This window comes from Lissotriton vulgaris, unplaced genomic scaffold (genome assembly GCF_964263255.1).
Source record: "Lissotriton vulgaris unplaced genomic scaffold, aLisVul1.2 SCAFFOLD_214, whole genome shotgun sequence".
Lineage (NCBI taxonomy): Eukaryota > Metazoa > Chordata > Amphibia > Caudata > Salamandridae > Lissotriton > Lissotriton vulgaris.
Genome location: NW_028243866.1, coordinates 325,199 through 342,492, shown reverse-complemented (window position 1 = coordinate 342,492; position 17,294 = coordinate 325,199).

Here is a 17,294-nt window from a genome sequence, read left to right as displayed (position 1 = left end):
AGGGGCACGGCAAGCAGCCTCAAAAGGAAGCCACGGTGATGACAGGCGGAATCGCAGAGGCCACAGCTCCCAGCTGTAGCGGTCCGCGGCGTGACTCACGATAATCCTGGGACGGGGCTTAAAGGCGGGCACGCAGCGGCACACGCAGGGGGTAACAAGATCCTCAAAGTGGGGACTAGTGCGGGCACTCAGCAGCACAGCTACTCAGCTGCAGCAGCCCACAATAGCGATTGCAATGATTCTCGTAGGACGGCTAATGCGGGCACTCAGCGGCACAGCTCCTCAGCTGCCGCGGCCCACAATAGCTATAACGATGATTCTCGCAGGATGGCAAATGCGGGCACTCAGCTGTGGCGGCCCACAATAGCGATAAGGATAACTTTGGTAACAGAGGCACATGCGGGCTCTCAGTGGCAACAGTTCTTGAGCTGAGGCAGCCCACAATAGCGATACCGATGACTTCAGTAGCACAGGCAAAAGCGGGCTCTCAGCGGCAACAGCTCCTCAGCTGCCATGGCCCACAATAGCAATATTGATGACTTTAGTAACACAGGCAAATGCGGGCTCTCAGCGGCAACAGCTCCTCAGCTGCCGTGGCCCACAATAGCGATATTGATGACTTTAGTAACACAGGCAAATGCGGGCTCTCAGCGGCAACAGCTCCTCAGCTGCGGAGGCCCACCCACAATAGCGATGCGATGACTTTCAGCCTGTGTTGCCTGCAATAGGACCAGAGGCTTTGGAATTCTCAACAGAGGCCTCACCTGCAAGTAGAATCCCCCTCAAATAGGTATCCGGACGGCTGATGGGTGAAGTCTAATGTCCCTGGGACTTCGGCAGGAGGCGTGCTCAAATCAGGCCCTTGGGTAGTTGCTTCAGCAAGAAGGATGAAAGTGAGGAGGAGGAGCTACGCGAGCATCCGAGATGGCCGCGTGAGCACAGGGCTCCCGGGACCTTCGCCGCTCTTTGCAAAATATCCTGACCCTATCCTGATTTTTCAGATGGGTTACTGAAGATGAACCTCAGCTGATGCTTTTGCTCTTTGAAAAATTAGATTTGGACTCCGGGAACCGAAGTTACGTTGGACCGAACTTTTGAGGCCCACCTTGCGGTAAGCCTGGGGCTTGGCAAGTTGGCACGCCGGGACGAAGTTGAACAACAATGGCTGAGGGGTCTTCCCCCAGTAGCCCTGCATCAACTTTCTGTTTCGCTTTTGGGTCCTGGCATTGTCAGATCGCAGGACTGTTCCGTTCTGTCGGCGATCCGACCAGGCTCTGTCTCATCATCGGGTGCCTTCTATTCTTAACGCTTCTGTGTCGAACTGTGTTGTCACCTCGGCCACACGAGTCTACTTTTGTAGACTTGTGGAGACTTGCCAGCAAGCGGCCATTTTCACCAGGCCTCACGTGCCCCTCCGGGGCGTATCTTCCAGTATGGCGGCTAGGGCCGACAACGAGAAACGGAAAACCAAGGCGACTATTCGCGGGGGACCGGTCCAAACTAATATCATGGATCGTTACACCCAATCAAAAGGATCCCCCGGTGGCGCCAGCCGCACCCCGGAGGACGCCAAGGAAGACCCAACTGCGCTGACTGAACTGTCTCTCCAAGACGTCATGAGCGCCATTGCCAATATGAAGGCTACCATCGGCCAGCAATATGAGGCTCTGGCCCATAAAATCGACACGGTTGCCATCGATGTCACCTTGATCAGAGCCGACTTGTCTAAAACTAACGAGAAAGTGAAATCGTTGGACTTGAAGACTTCTAGCCTTACGGCCGATGTGTCGGAACTGCAAACGGAAATAGGCAACCTGAAATCATCCAACGACCTCATGTCGCATCGACTGGAGGATTTTGAAAACAGGGCAAGACGCAACAACATCCGCGTCATTGGTGTCCCTGAAAACCCCGAAAATCCTTCAACAGACCTCCTGGTGGCGGACCTTGTTCTGAACCACCTTGCCCCTTCAGGGCTGAGCAAATTCTTTGCAGTGGAGTGTGCCCACCGTGTCCCCGGTGGAAAGCCGAGGACGGGCACCCCTCAGAGGCCTATCATTGCCAAGCTCTTTCATTTCAGAGACCGGGATGCTATCCTGCAGGCCTCGAGGGTGAGCGGCCCGGTAAAATTCGAAAACGCTACAGTCAACTTTTACCCGGGCTTCACTCAGCTCGTCCAGAGGCAAAGGATGGGCTTTCAGGGTGTGAAGCGAAGACTCCGAGACTTGGGCCTGAAATATGCTTTGTTGTTTCCTACCAGACTTCGTGTTGAGTACGAGGATCGGACGTTTTTCTTCGACCGGCCAGAGAATGTGAGTGACTGGCTGGATTCTCTGCCTGCCCGGAACGATCGAACTGAGCACCCTGGTGGCGCCGAGGGTGGTGAGCCAGAACAGAAGTGACAATGCGGTCCCTGATTTCCGAACACTTGAGTTTTCTCAGCTGGGTTCGATTATTTTACCATTGTTGTATTTCATTGTCGTATACCTGAGGGTGGCGGGGGTGGTGGGACTCTTTCCTCCTCCAGCGTTCTTTTTGTAGACTAGTGTAATGGTAGGGCGACAGGCACACTGCAAGTTGGGGTGGCTTTCTAGTCTAATGCAGGGTGGGGGGAGCTGTAACGGGTTTTGGTTGGGGGTGGGGGAGGTGTTTGTGGGTTTTTTGTTTTTTCTCAAGGCAACGTATTGCTCCTTTCTATGATTCGATTATCGTGCACTTTGTGGGGTGGGTTCCACATTTCTTGTTGGGATGGGGGTAGTGGGTTAAGGCTAATATCTTGGAATGTCAATGGGTTGGGTGATAGAATAAAACAGGGAGTGGTGCTGCAATTCTTGCGTCGCCTGTCCCCCGATGTCGTTCTTTTACAGGAGACACATCTGGTGGGGAACACGTGTCATGCCATGAATAGGTGGGGTTACCGTCTTGTTGCACATTCTGGGTTCACCACTGGTTCTAGGGGCGTTGGCATTCTTGTTCGGTCCTCTCTCCCCCTGGAGATAGACAACGTAATCCTCGACGACAGGGGGCACTATGTCGCCCTCACTGGTAGGTGGGAGGGTAGGACTGTTTCGTTGCTCACTGTATATGTTCCACCGGGTCTACAGACCTCCACTTTTTCAGACATTGGGCGAGTAATGCTGGGACTCCCTGATGGTACTCTGGTTATGGGTGGGGACTTTAATTCTGTTGTTTCTGGCAATGTAGATCGTCACCCCCCAGAGATCTTCCTAAGTCTCAATCATGGCTGAGTGGGTTTTGGAGACTTTTGGTTTGGTGGACTGCTGGAGGTTGATGCATCCAGCGCAGATATAATACACTTTTCATTCTGGTGCCCATGGAAGTCTTTCCAGACTTGATTACGTTCTAATGCCGGCGGCACAGTCCCCTTCTGTCAGAGAGATCAGGCACCTTGCCCGGGGCATTTCAGACCATTCCCCATTGAGGCTTTGTATGGATACTAGAGTGTGTTGTGCAGGGCGAGTCGCTCCCATAAACCCCTGGTATTTAATTAATCCTAAGACCCGTGCTGGTTTGATAAAGTCCCTGGATCAATATTTCCTTGAAAACGAGGGGTCTGTGTCCTCATCTGTGTCACTATGGGAGGCCTTCAAGACTGTCACTCGTGGGCAGGCCCTATGCTTAATTACCGATGCTAAGAAAACTAAAAATCAAGCAATTGTTCGTCTTGAGACAGAAATAGTCGAGCTGGAGAGTGAATTGAAATCAGGCGTTACCCATGCCAAACTCCACGCCCTTGGTTTGAAACAACTTGATTACAGGTCCCTGGTCACGGATGCTGCCAAAACAATGCACAGGGAGCAGTAGGGCAGATTGTACGATGTTGGGGACAAGGCGGGTAAATTGATTGCGTGGCTTGATAAGAAAGAAAGGGCGAATCGTGTGGTCCCCATGATTCAGAATCTGAATGGAGAGTGTGTGACTGATCCGAGTGAGATAGTGGGGTGTTTTGTGGACTATTTCCGTACAGTGTATTCTCCGGTCTCTGATAGAGATGAGGAAGACTCATTTGTTGCTACGCGATATTGCGCTGCCACGCCTATCAGAGATTGACCGAGACCTAATGGATGCTCCATTGTCGGCGGATGAGATTGCAATCGCCATTCACTCTGTTCGCTCTGGCAAGGCCATGGGCCCCAACGGTCTGCCATCGAACTATACAAATTGCGCCCCGATAAAGTCGCACCGTATCTCCGAGATATGTTCCTGGAGTCGCAAGACCTTGGCTCCCTCCCTTGTGATCAGCGTTTAGCCACGATTGTGGTAATTCCTAAGGAGGGGAAGCCTCGGGATCGCTGCGCTTCGTACAGGCCCATCTCCCTGTTGAACGCCGAACCTAAAATCCTAGCTAAGGTTTTGGCTAATCGGCTGATCACGGTGATTAGTGACCTGATCCACCCGGACTAATCTGGTTTTATCCCGCATCGTAACACCGCACTCAACTTGCGGCGTTTGCATGGCGTTCTTGCGAGGGCGGGGTCTCTTCAAGAGCCTGCCATCTTGGCTTCCTTGGACGCCACGATGGCCTTCGACACTATAGAATGGCCGTTTCTCTGGGCCGCCCTCGCGAAATTTGGTTTTGGTTCTGAGTTTATCGGGTGGGTGAAACTTGTGTACGAGGAACCGCTGGCTCAGGTGGTCGTTAATGGCTGAGTATCTGATTCTTTTACTCTTGGGAGGGGTACGAGACAGGGTTGCCCGTTGTCTCCCCTACTTTTTGCGCTTGCCTTAGAGCCTCTGGCTGCTTGGCTCCGATGGGAGCCTTCGATAAAGGGCATTCAGTGGACTCCGGATTTTGAAGACCGGATCTCGCTTTATGCTGACGATATTCTGTTATATCTTACCTCCCCCCGAAAATCGCTTAATGTTTTGTTCGATGTTCTCACATCGTTTGGCAAGAACTCAGGTCTAGTTAATAATTGGACTAAATCCTGTGTCTATGTAATTTCGGGTGGTCTTCCCCCCCCTTGCCTAGTAGATTCCCCATCCAGGTCTCGGAGACGGGATTCAAATATTTGGGGATTTTTATATCATTAGACCCCGCTGTTCGCTATGAACGTAATTTGCTTCCCCCTCTCCAGAGGCTGAAACTCGACGCTGTTCGTTGGCGTAGATTACCACTGTCGCCGCTTGGTCGTGCTGCGCTTTTTAAAATGATGTCCCTGCCACGTTTTCTGTACGCACTCCAGAATTCATTCGATATTATCCCGGCGGGCTATTTCCGGGAGGTGGAGAGCTTGCAGAGGCGGCTTGTCTGGGACGGGCGTGCAAGAATCGCCCTCGCTAAGCTAACCCTCCCCTGGTATGACAGGGGCATGGCGCTCCCAGACATCAGGCGGTATTATTGGGCCTCTCAGTTGAGCGCGATTAACCACGCAATGTATGCACCTAGCCCAAATCCTGCATTTGAGATGGACAAATATCAGTTGCCGGGTGGGAATTACAACAGGGCGCTCTACTCTAAGGTGGCAGGGAGAAATTTAACAGGTCCCACTATGATTGCTGTACGAGTCTGGTGTGATGCGAATGCGGCCCTAGGTTGGAAGGATCGACTGACACGCGCGACTCCTTTTTATGCGTCTGAGAGATTGGGATGCCTCTGGACAACGAAAGTTTTTGAGAAATGGGATATGATTGGTATTAGCAGAGTGGGTGACCTCTGGGCCAAGGGTGCAGTTAAGACTTTTGAGACGTTGCAGAAGGAATAGGAGTTGAGTAACAGGGAGTTTTTTAGATATGCACAGGTTCGTCATGCCTTGACCTTGGTCTTCGCTGCCGATGCCAATATCCTCGAGTTCTTCCCGTTGGAAGATCGTGTGCTTGATGGTCATGTGCCTGATAGTACGATCTCACTAATATACAAGAAATTGATCAATAACCGGGCGGATCTCCTTGTACGTCTTAGAGAAGTCTGGACCGGGGATGGGCTGGAACTGGACGATGAAGACTGGCAGTCTGCATTATATTCACCTAAGGAGGTGGCTATTCCCGCCCGTCTCCGCCTCTCCAACTTAAAATTCTCCACCATGTGTATGGTACTGGTCCTCGTCTGGTTTCCATGGGTTTTTCTGCTGATGGGTTATGTAAGCGTGGTTGTGGAATGATTGCTACCTTCCTCCATATTATTTGGGAGTGCCCGGAGGTGACCGGATTTTGGAATCGTGTGTCACCGGAGTCGCGCTGCTGCCTGAGGCCCGGCGATGTCTGTTGAATGTGTGGGAACCAAATGATTATAACGTCGCTCAGACCCGGTGGGCGACCCTTGGGAACATGATTGCTAAGAGACATCGCACAGTTGTGGGGTTCCCGGCGGCCGCCCACTGTGTCAGTATGGAAGGAAAATATGGACTGGTGCATGTTTAGAGAGAGGACTGTGTATTTGGCTAGGGGCAAGCCTAGGGCGTGGACTAAAATCTGGAGCCAGTGGAACTCCTACCGAGGGAACATATGTACGCCCCCGTTGGAGGACAATCCGGACGTCTCCCTCTCCCCCTGATCCAACATTCCATGTCTTGTTTAAATTTTGTACCTATTATTGACTCTCCCACTGGCCCCCCTGATCCACTTCACTAACTATTAGTTTGCACAGCTTTGCACTTGCAGGTCCCTCCCGTACGGGCACAACTTTGTGTACAATGTTCCATGCCTTGAGACTTGTTTGTTTTCTTTCCTTTTTCTTCTTTTGTAAAAAATAAAATAATACTTCATCATGGCTCTATCCTGTGTTGCTACGGATCTTATCCTGCATCGCTACCGGGCCTCAGGGATGTCAGCGAAAGAGCTGTGGTATATACTGTTTACTTCTACTTTTGATAGCGGCCGGCCCCTGTGGTTGTAGGTCCGTGTGTGTAACCTTATTCAAATGCACAATAAAGTTTTTTATAAAAGAAAAAAAACAAAAAAAAACAAACAGCGATTATATTCATGATGTGGCCACTATTTGTGCTATACAAATAAAAATATTAAAAAAAAAAAAGGATGAAAGTTTCAGAGTCCTTTCCCTCTATTTACACGGATAGAGGTTCGTCTTGACATCCAGAAATAACACACCGTCTAGGGGTCTTAGCACAAATCTTTATACCCCAAATGTTTTTGTTCTCAAAAAGTCACAAATCACTGAACCCAGCCAGAACCAGTTTGGTGTCGTCCTGGAGCACTTTGTTTACAAGGATGCATGCTGCCTTTCAGGAAGAAGGGGTCTGCCATCAGACGCACAGTGGGAGGTGGAGCTATCATTCACCTTGCCAGGCACAGCCCTGCTCAGATCAAAGGGTCACCCCTCCCCATACTCCACTGCTGATCCCCCTATTCAATCCAGGTCTGGCTCAACCTGCCCTGACCCTCAAAACCAGACAGCCAATACATATAACTGCAGAGCACACTGGAAGATTTAGGCAAGAAAATACCTACTTCCTAAAAGTGGTATTTTCAATCTCCAAATGTAAAAATAATCGTCACTAAAAGATGCACTTTCATATTTGGAGCTCAGGCATACTAAATTCGACTTTCCTATCATGTTCCTTGGATCAATTAGGATTATATCAATTCATACAGTCAATTTACAATAGGGAGCATTTGAGCTGTGGCACTGAATGGCAGTGGCACAGCGTCCAGAGCATCTAACACCAGCAAACACAGAGGAGACAAAAGCGAAAAATGGAAGGGAGACCCACGCCAATGGTGCCAGGTCTAAAACGCGTCCCCTCCAGCTTAAATGTGGGGAGAACTACCCACCCACTTGGGAGTTCTCATCACTAAGGCGGAAAAATCTGGACATCAGCACTGGCGTGTTCTGTACCAGGGCGGTGTTCCACCATAAAGTCCATATCCTGTAGGGAAATGGACCACCTCAACAACTTTGGATTCTCTCTCCTCATCTGCATCAACCATCTGAGGGGCCTATGGCCTGTCTGAACCCGGAAGTGAGTCCCAAAAAGGTATGGTCTCAGCTTCCTCAGTGCCCAGACCACAGCGAATGCCTCACACTCAATTGCACTCCACCTCTGTTCCTGTGGAAGTATCTTCCTACTAATGAAGGCTACTGGTTGGTCTAGGCCCTCCTCATTGATCTGTGACAGAACAGCCACCACATCATGCTCAGAATGGTCTGTTTGGACAACAAATTCTTTTGAAAAGTTGGGCGCCTGAAGTACTGGTGCCGTTCACATTGCAGTCTTGAGGGCATCAAAAGCTTTCTGACAGGTGTCAGTCCAGTTCACAATCTTTGGCTGCTTCTTAAAAGTCAACTCAGTCAAGGCTGCAACAATGTTGCCATACCGCTTGACAAACCTCCTGTAATAGCTGTGAGTCCTAAATAGCCTCTCACCTGTGTCTGGGTCTTTGGGGGCTCCCAAGCCAGGATGGTCTCAATCTTGGGCTGTAGGGGCGCCACCTGGCCGCTCCCCACCTGGTGTCCCAAGTACACCACAGAACCCTACCCAATCTGGCACTTACTTGCCTTGATTGTGAGTTCTGCCTTTCGCAGGGCCATCAACACTTCCCAGGGGTGGCACAGGTAGTCCTTCCCTGAGGAACTAAACACTGCAATGTCATCCAGGTAGGCGGCACTTAAATCTTCCAGCCCAACCAACCCCCTGTTGACCAACCACTGGAAGGTGGCAGGGACATTCTTCATCCCAAAAAGCTTCACTCGGAACTGGTAGAGCCCATGTGGTGTGGAAAATGCTGACCTCTCCTTTGCCCCATCAGTCAAGGCGATCTGCCAATACCCAGACGTCAAATCAAGCATGCTGGGGTACTGTGCAGACCCTAGCCGATCTATGAGCTCATCAGCTCTGGGGATGGGGTACGTTTCAGTCTTCGTGACTGAATTGAGACCTCGGTAGTCCACACAGAACCGAAGTTCTAGGGTGGCACCAGACACGGCAGCGTTAGGTACCTGGACCACAGAGCTGGACCAAAGGCTACTAGAGGACTCTATCACCACTAAAGCAAACATTTTGGAGACCTCCTCCTTAAGGTATGCCCTGACCCGGTCAGTCACTCTGTAAGTCTTGTGCTTGACAGGAGGACTGTCACCAGTGTCTACGTCATGGACGCACCAATCAGTGACCCTAGGCACCAGGGAGAACAGATCACTGAATTGCCAAAACAGTTGGTGACAATTGCTCTGCTGCTCAGGGGTCAGTGTGGTGGAGAGGACCACACCCTCCACTGACCCATCTTGTTCCTCTGCACACAGGAGGTCAGGAATGAATGAGTGAATGAATGTTGGATTTATAGAGCGTGTGGTTACCCTGAGGCGTCCTAGCGCTGTACCACTGGGGAACCCGTCCTGGCTTTCCCTGTGAGAAGGTCCCTTTTCTGGGCACCCCCAAGGTGCAGCCAGGCATCCCCGGCGGTGATGGGGCCGGAGTGGAGATTAAGCAAGCATTGCCCAGAGTTGCAGCATGGGACCCTATGGTTAGAGTGGCACCGAGACGAGATTTATCGGGCCCGCTGACATTGGTCCTGCACCCGGCCGCGTCGGGAATTGAACCCTAGTACCGGGCCGACCTCTGCTTCCGGGTCTGCCGCCTCTAACCATTGAGCCACACTTCTCCAAGGAAGAAGCTCACTCTCCTCTTCCATTCCAGCATCTGTGGTTAGAAGCGTGCCCACTTCAGACCTCTCAAAGTGGGGCTTCAGGCGGTTAACATGCAGGACCCGCTAGGGGGTTCCTGGGAGACCGTAAGTCCACAATGTAGGTAACAGGACTCTTGCGCTCCACCACCTCAAAGGGGCCAGTCCACTTATCCTGGAGCACACAGGGCTCCACTGGGGCCATGACCCAAATCTTTTGACCAGGTTGAAACTCAATCAAAGTGGCATTCTGATCATGCCAGCGTTTAATCTCTTCCTGGGTGGCTTCCAGATTTGCCTCAGCAAGTGTCCTGTGATATTGCTCCCAGTCTTCCTTGACCAGACTCAGAGGTCCTCTTATTGGGTGACCATAAAGCAGTTCAAAGGGACTGAACACTAAGGACTTGTGTGGCACCTCACGGTAAGCAAACAGCAGGCATGGCAGGAGGACGTCCCACGTATGCTTCATGGGCTCCTCTAGGCCCATAATCATGCTCTTAAGGGTCCGGTTGAATCTCTCAACCAGCCCATTACCATGGGGGTGGTAAGGAGTCGTAAACTTGTAAGTTACCCCACACTCCCCCCACAAGGACTTCATATATTTGGGAATGAACTTAGTATCACTATCAGACACCACCTCTCTGATGAACCCCACACAGGAGAAAATACCCATCAGTGCACGTCCCACCACGGGGGCTATCAATGTCCTGAGTGGGATGGCTTCTGGGTACCGGGTGGCATGGTCCACCAAGACCAGGATGAACCTGTTGTCCATGGTTGTCTTGGGATCCAGGGGCCCCACAATGTCAATGCCCACTCGCTCAAATGTAGTAATGACAACTGGGAAGGGCTGGAGTGGGGCCTTGATCTCCCCCCCACTCTTTCCAATTGCCTGGCAAGTTTCACATGTCTGAGCTCATGCACATCTGGGGCCAATAAAAGTGGGTGACCAGCCTCTCGAAGGTCTTGGTCTGCCCCAGATGTCCGGCAAATGGCACATCATGAGCCAACCCCAGTAGGAAGCTCTGAAGCACTGGGTTACCACCAGCACACGGGCTGACCCAGGCTCAGCAACCTTGGGCTTGCTGTAAAGAAGGCCATTCTCCCAATAGATCAGATGTGACCCTGACTGATCACCTGCTGCCTTGGCTGCAGCCTGTCACTGCAGCCCCTCAAGAGAAGGGCACGTTCTCTGCTGTTCACAAAATTCCTCCCTGGTCTGCCCCCCTTCCTGCTGCCAATGGGTCAGCTCAGGTAGGTCCCCCAGTTTGGTGACTTGTTTCCCTGTAGGCTCCAGGGCATCCCCCTCAAGGTCTGCTCCCTCCTGGACCGTGGGAACCATGGGGGCCAGTTTCCCACCATAGCCCACGGGGAGTTCTCTAAATCGTTGCCCAACAGACAGTCCACCGGCATGTCTGGCCGCACAACTACTTGAAGAGTTCCTGACTAAGGCCCCACCCCACTCAAAGGGATCTTGAGCCACCTCACACTGGCTCTCAGAACTGTCTGCTGACACTACTGGGCAGAATGCATGGGGGACAACCTGCTCTTTGGACACCAACCGGGAGCGGAAATCAGGCACACAAGCTCCGGTGTCCCTCAGAGCGTCCACCCTATGGCCATTGATGGTCACACACTGCCTGTACTTCTTAGTGTTATCAGGCAGCGTGGGGTTAGGGACCTTCTCAAAGTCTCCAAGCGAGACAAGGGTCAGTTCTACGGCATCCCACCCACCTTAGGCACCCATCTCCTCCCCTCCCAGGGTTACACTGGCAATTGACGGAGGGCGCATGGGGTGGTGTGCTGGAGTTCTTCTGGGGACACTGGGGATCGTAATACCAGTGGCCCACTTGACCACACTTAAAAGAAGAGGCCCCCTCTGAACATGCCTACCTGTCGGGGGCACTTGCGTCTTCTCAGGGGGAGGCTGGGACACGCGTCCTTGTTTCCCTCTGGAATTTTTTGGGGCCCTCTCTGGAACTCCCTCTATTTACCCTGGTCCCCCCCTACTTCTCTGCTGGGGACCCTGCCCACCTTTGGCGAAGTCTGCCACCGGACCCTTGCAAACCTGGGTGCTCACCCAGTAGTCCGCCTCCTCAGCAAGCTTCCTAGGGTGAGTAAGAATGCTATAAATAAGGTGCTGGCGTAGCTCTAGAAAACAGTTACTAGATAAATGCTCTCATGCAAACAAATCATACAATTTCTCAAACGTTTTCACCTTGCTACCCTTTACCCAGCGATCCATTTGTCTGCAAAAAAACAGACACATATTCAACTCAAGTGGAATCCTCTAACTTATTACAGGTTCTAAATCTCTGCCTGTACATTTCTGGGGTCAAACCATATTGTGTCATCAAGGCCTCTTTCATATGGGCATACACCATCCTGCTCTCTTCAGGCAGATCCAACAGGGTATCCGTCCCATCACTCACAAAGCGTCCCCACAACGCCGCTCCACAATCCTTCTCAGGGACCCGGTGGGACACCATGGCTATCTCATATGCGGCAAACCCTTGCCCAATATCCTAACTCTTATGGAAATCCTTGATGACATCCTTGGGTATGTAAACTCTACTCTCGGTAGGTACTAAAGGTATGCTGCCACCAGAGTTGGAGATCTCTAGACCCTTAGCCTTGATCTCCAACTCCCTCAATACTCTCTGATGCTTAAGTTTCATTTTCTCAAGTTCAAATGCCAGCCTGTTATTCTCAATATCCAACTTTTTACTTTCTAGGTTCTTCTGACCTTCCAATTTGGCCATCTTTAAACTATGCCTCCTATCTCTCTCCCTGTCCTCCATCTCTTCTGGAGACAGACCCTTTGAGGGCACACTAGTACCTGGATTGGAAAGTGCTTTACCTCCCACTAAATCCACTTCGTCATTCTACTGCCCTCCAGCATTCTCTCCCTCTTTCCTAGCGGACTCTCTCACCAGGCCTTAAGCGGCCCACAACAGCGATAACAATGACTTTGGTAACACAGGCAAATGCGGGCTCTCAGCGGCAACAGCTCCTCAGCTGCGCTGGCCCACAATATCAATAATGATGACTTTGGAAACCCAGGCAAATGCGGGCTCTCAGCGGCAACAGCTCCTCAGCTTTCCCTCTAGTTACACAGACAGAGGTTCATCTTGAAGTAACACACTGTCGAGGGGTCTTAGATCAGATATTTATACCCCAAAAGTCTTTGTTCTAAAAAAGTCACAAATCACTGAACCCAGCCAGAACCAGTTTGGTGTCGTCCTGGATCACTTTGTTTACAAGGCTGCATCCTACCTTTCAGGAAGAAGGGGTCTGCCATCAGACGCACAGTGCGAGGTGGAGCCATCATTCACCTTGCCAGGCACAGCGATGCGCAGATCAAAGGGTCACCCCTCCCCATACTCCACTACAGATCTCCCTATTCAATCCAGGTCTGGCTTAGCCTGCCCTGACCCTTCAAAACCAAACAGCCAATACACATAGCAGAGCACACTTGAAGATTTAGGCAAGAAAATACCTACTTCCTAAAAGTGGTATTTTCAATCACAAAATATATAAATAATCGTCACTAAAAGATGCACTTTCATATTTGGAGCTCAGGCATACTAAATTCAACTTTCTTATTGGGTCTATTAGGATTATACCAATTTATACAGTCAATTTACAATATTTATTTTATTTATTTTGAAAGTTTTATATAGCGCGAACAAGATCTCCGCAGATATCAGAGCGCTTTACAGAGTAGGGGAGCATATATAAACAGATACATCAATAGTGTTTAAAGTACAGTGAAGTGATATCATAAACAATCAAGTAAGTCAGTTTCAAAGTCAAACAAAAATGCAAAGGGTTCGAACAAGTAGTACAGATCAGTATCGCGTATCGCGTCTTTGATGTTAATCCCCAGTAGTAGTTCAAGTGCATTTAGCCATGAGGATCGCTTTTACTTCTTTCTTAAAAAGTATGGTAGAGGGGATGAGCCTGGTTTCAGGGGGGAGTGAGTTCCAAATCCTGGGAGCCATTCCTGAGAAAGAGCGTTTATAGGTTTTTTCCTTGCGGAATCTTTTAGGCTTTAGCAAAAGATTGTTTGTGCCTCTAGTGTTTCTGGAGCCTCCAGAAATCGTCAGCTTCTGAGCGAGGTATCTAGGTGAGCTCAGGTGGACAGCCTTGTGCGTCAAGCAAGCGATTTTCAGGTGTATTCTGGCTTCAAAAGGCAGCCAGTTCAGGGATTTGAAGTCAGGGGAAATGTGTGAGTGTTTTTTTTGATCCAGTGATAAGTCTCGCTGCGGCGTTTAAAGAGGCTCTTATGGGTGTCGTAGTAGCTAGGGGGAGACCGCAGAGGGCGGTGCTGCCGTATTCTATTCGAGGTATGACTAGTGATTGTACCGCAGTTTGGAAGTCTTTGGCTGGAAGGAAGGGTTTAAGTTTCCTAAGGGTGTTGATTTGGTAGTTCGCTCCCTTAGTTGCTTTGTTGATGTGTTCCTGCATGCTGAGATTGGTGTCAAGTGTTATGCCCAAAGATTTTGCTGAGTCCACGATGGTGGGTTGAACATTGATTGCCGTTAGGTGTTTAAGCCACATTTGTGCGGTAGTGATCTTCGCGGGAGGTGAGATCAGAAGGAACTCTGTTTTAAGGGCATTGAGTTTGAGATGATTAGCGGCCAGCCAGGATTGGGTGCTTCTGATCGTTGAATTCAAGAGCGTGATGTCTTTGGGTGATTGTAGTTTGAGATAAAGTTGGGTGTCATCGGCATACATGTGGAAGTGTACATTGGATTCTTGTAGCAAGGTGGTGAGAGGTTCCATAACTAGGTTGAACAAAGTTGGGGATAGGGAGGATCCTTGTGGTACGCCTAGCGATACAGGTCTTGGCGCGGACATCAAGTTGTTGCTCTTGAATTTCTGCGACCTGTTATGCAGAAAGGACGTGAACCATTTGAGCACAGTTCCAGATAGGCCCATTCTTGTGTTTAATAGTTCGAGTAAATTCTCATGTTTGACGGTGTCAAATGCGGAGGAGAGATCAAGGAGGATGAGGAGGCAGGTATCGTTGTGATCTAGGATTTGAAGGGCGTCGTCAATTATGTGAGTCATAGCAGTTTCAGTACTGTGATTTGCTGGGAAGCCTGATTGATGAGAGTTGAGGAGATCAAACTGAGTAATGCGTTTAGTCAATTGTATTTGTGCGCATTTTTCCAGCAATTTGGCAAGAGTCGGAATATTGGTAATGGGACGGTAGTTGTTTAGGTCAGAGGGGTCAGCTGTAGGTTTCTTTAGCAGAGGTGTGACTTGTCCAACTTTGAGGGAGTCGGGAATGGTCCCTTGTTGAAGTGAGCTATTAATGATTTTAGTCCAGAGTGGGAGGAGCGACGGGGTAAGGACTTTGACAGCGTTAGCAGGAAGGGGGTCCGTGAGGTGATTGGATGGTTTCAGAGTGCTGAGCAGTCTGCCAATTTCTTCTTCCGTGTAGGTGACAAAGGATGACCAAGTGGCATTGTTTTTTGGTTTAGTGGGTGCTATGCAGTGGGGTTTGGAATAGAGGCTTGCGTCCATGAGGAGATCATTCTTTATGTTCTCAGCGAGCATTGGTGCAGTGGCACTGAATGGCAGTGGCACAGCACCCAGATCATCTAACACCAGCAAACACAGAAGAAACAAAAACGAAAAATGGAAGGGAGACCCACGCCAATGTTGCCAGGTCTAACAACACTAGACCTCGTCACAAGATACAAGGGCAACCTCAGAAACTGGGGGACCTCCCACCAGTAACAGGCCACACTATATGTGGTGATGTCTGTAACCTCACTAAAGGCACAAAAAGCATTGACGTGGATTTAAAATATGCATTGATGCAGAAAGAACATACAAACTGTAATTCGGAAAATGTGATTTACCTGATTGAATGTATCTGTAGTCAGTTATATACAGGGATGACAACAAGTAAAGTAAAGATACGAATCATGGAACATAGAAGCTACATACGCTGTCAAATCCATGACAACATTTGCCACACATTATCTGGAAAAGAAACAAACACACAATGGATGATATCTATTGGACAGTGTTAGATAAACCCGATATTCCGAACACCGCGCGATATCAAAAGGCTCCTGCTTCTGAGGGAACAAAAATGGATATACAGGATCCGGAGTAATGAGAGGGGTTTAAACGATCAAATTCTGTGGAGTTTACTAAATACGTGAGAAATCTCATTCTTCTGTGTTTAGACATGAGTGGAACTGGTGAGGGTATAAAAAAGTCCCCATAGAACGTATGAAAATACAAGATCCACAATGCATCATAACTGTATTCAGACATGATGGGCGAGAGATAGGGTTGATAATGAAAAGACGTCCATATATACTTGAGATAGGATTTCCACATAGGCATCGCTTGGGTCTCTCCTGCCCAATCCTAATCTTGATTTCCATTCTGTTTTACATTTAAATTTCGTATGTAGAGACAGATCGTTCCTACGCTAGGTAATATTACATGGGGTATTATTATTAACATTGGTGAAACATTGGTGCCTTAAATGACTGCCATCAGTAGACTAAATCCCCTTAAGATGGCGGTTAAAAACTAATTGGGATATGAAGAATGGTGGTATATGGGTACTGTAAATGCCTGCCATCAGTAAATCTAATCCCTTCAACATGACAGAAGGTAAAACACTCGGGCAACTATGAGAAACAGTTTAGGCCAAAAAAGATACCTCTGATCACGTGATTGAAATTGGATAATAACCTGAGAGGAAGAAACACGTTAAGTAGGCCAGCAGAGTCAGACGGCCGGCAGCTACACGGCACGAGGAGGGAAGCACAGGAATGGCGGTCTCACCTTGATGATGTAAGGAGAAGGTAGGGAGGGACCAGACTACCAGACTCCTGGAAAAGACAGAGATTGAAGCACATATATAAGCCTTACGGCTCCTACCCACATAAAATAACCCTAAATATAAGGCAACACATGGAGACTGGCGGGTCTCCTTGATAACTATTAGATCACATCACAACAATTTGGGGGCGGTGCATGAACACGGCAATTATGAATTAAAAAAAATATATATATATAGAGATATAACACGTGCCACTGCACAGTTAGTAAACATTCATATTATCTCCTACAGGGAGACGCCATCGCTCCCACGCCTGTTCGGGCTTTAACTACTTTGAAACTCAGTAAGTTTTCATTGCAAATGAGTATTCTGGATATCCTATTCCTCTCGTCAGACCATTGTGGGAGGGGGTTTGACTTGAGGATGTCTCTTTTGCTTTTTGGATGACTAATGAACAGAGTGCACTATATAGGATTATTATCACCAATTCTGTTAAAGATAGGTCAACATGAAAACCTCTATTGATGCAACCAGGGGCATACATATATTAGACCACTATGGTGGAAATCATTGTGAAAAAGAACAGTGATTAGAATGCTAGAGAGAAATTATGCAAGGTATCTGGATTGCTTATTAGAAACAGCCTGTCCCTTCACCTGAATTCTATGATTAGGTTGGTTATATTTTTGTCCACAGGTATTACCGCAGTGTGTTTTGAACAGCCCAGACTATAGTGGGACCACCCTAAACCTACAGAAACAAGGTAGGAAAGAACGGGAATATAGGGGATCAGAGGTCCCAACGAAAGCAGTAAAGCACAAGTTACTTACCTTCGGTAATGTTATATCTGTAAGAAACATTAGTTAGCTATAGA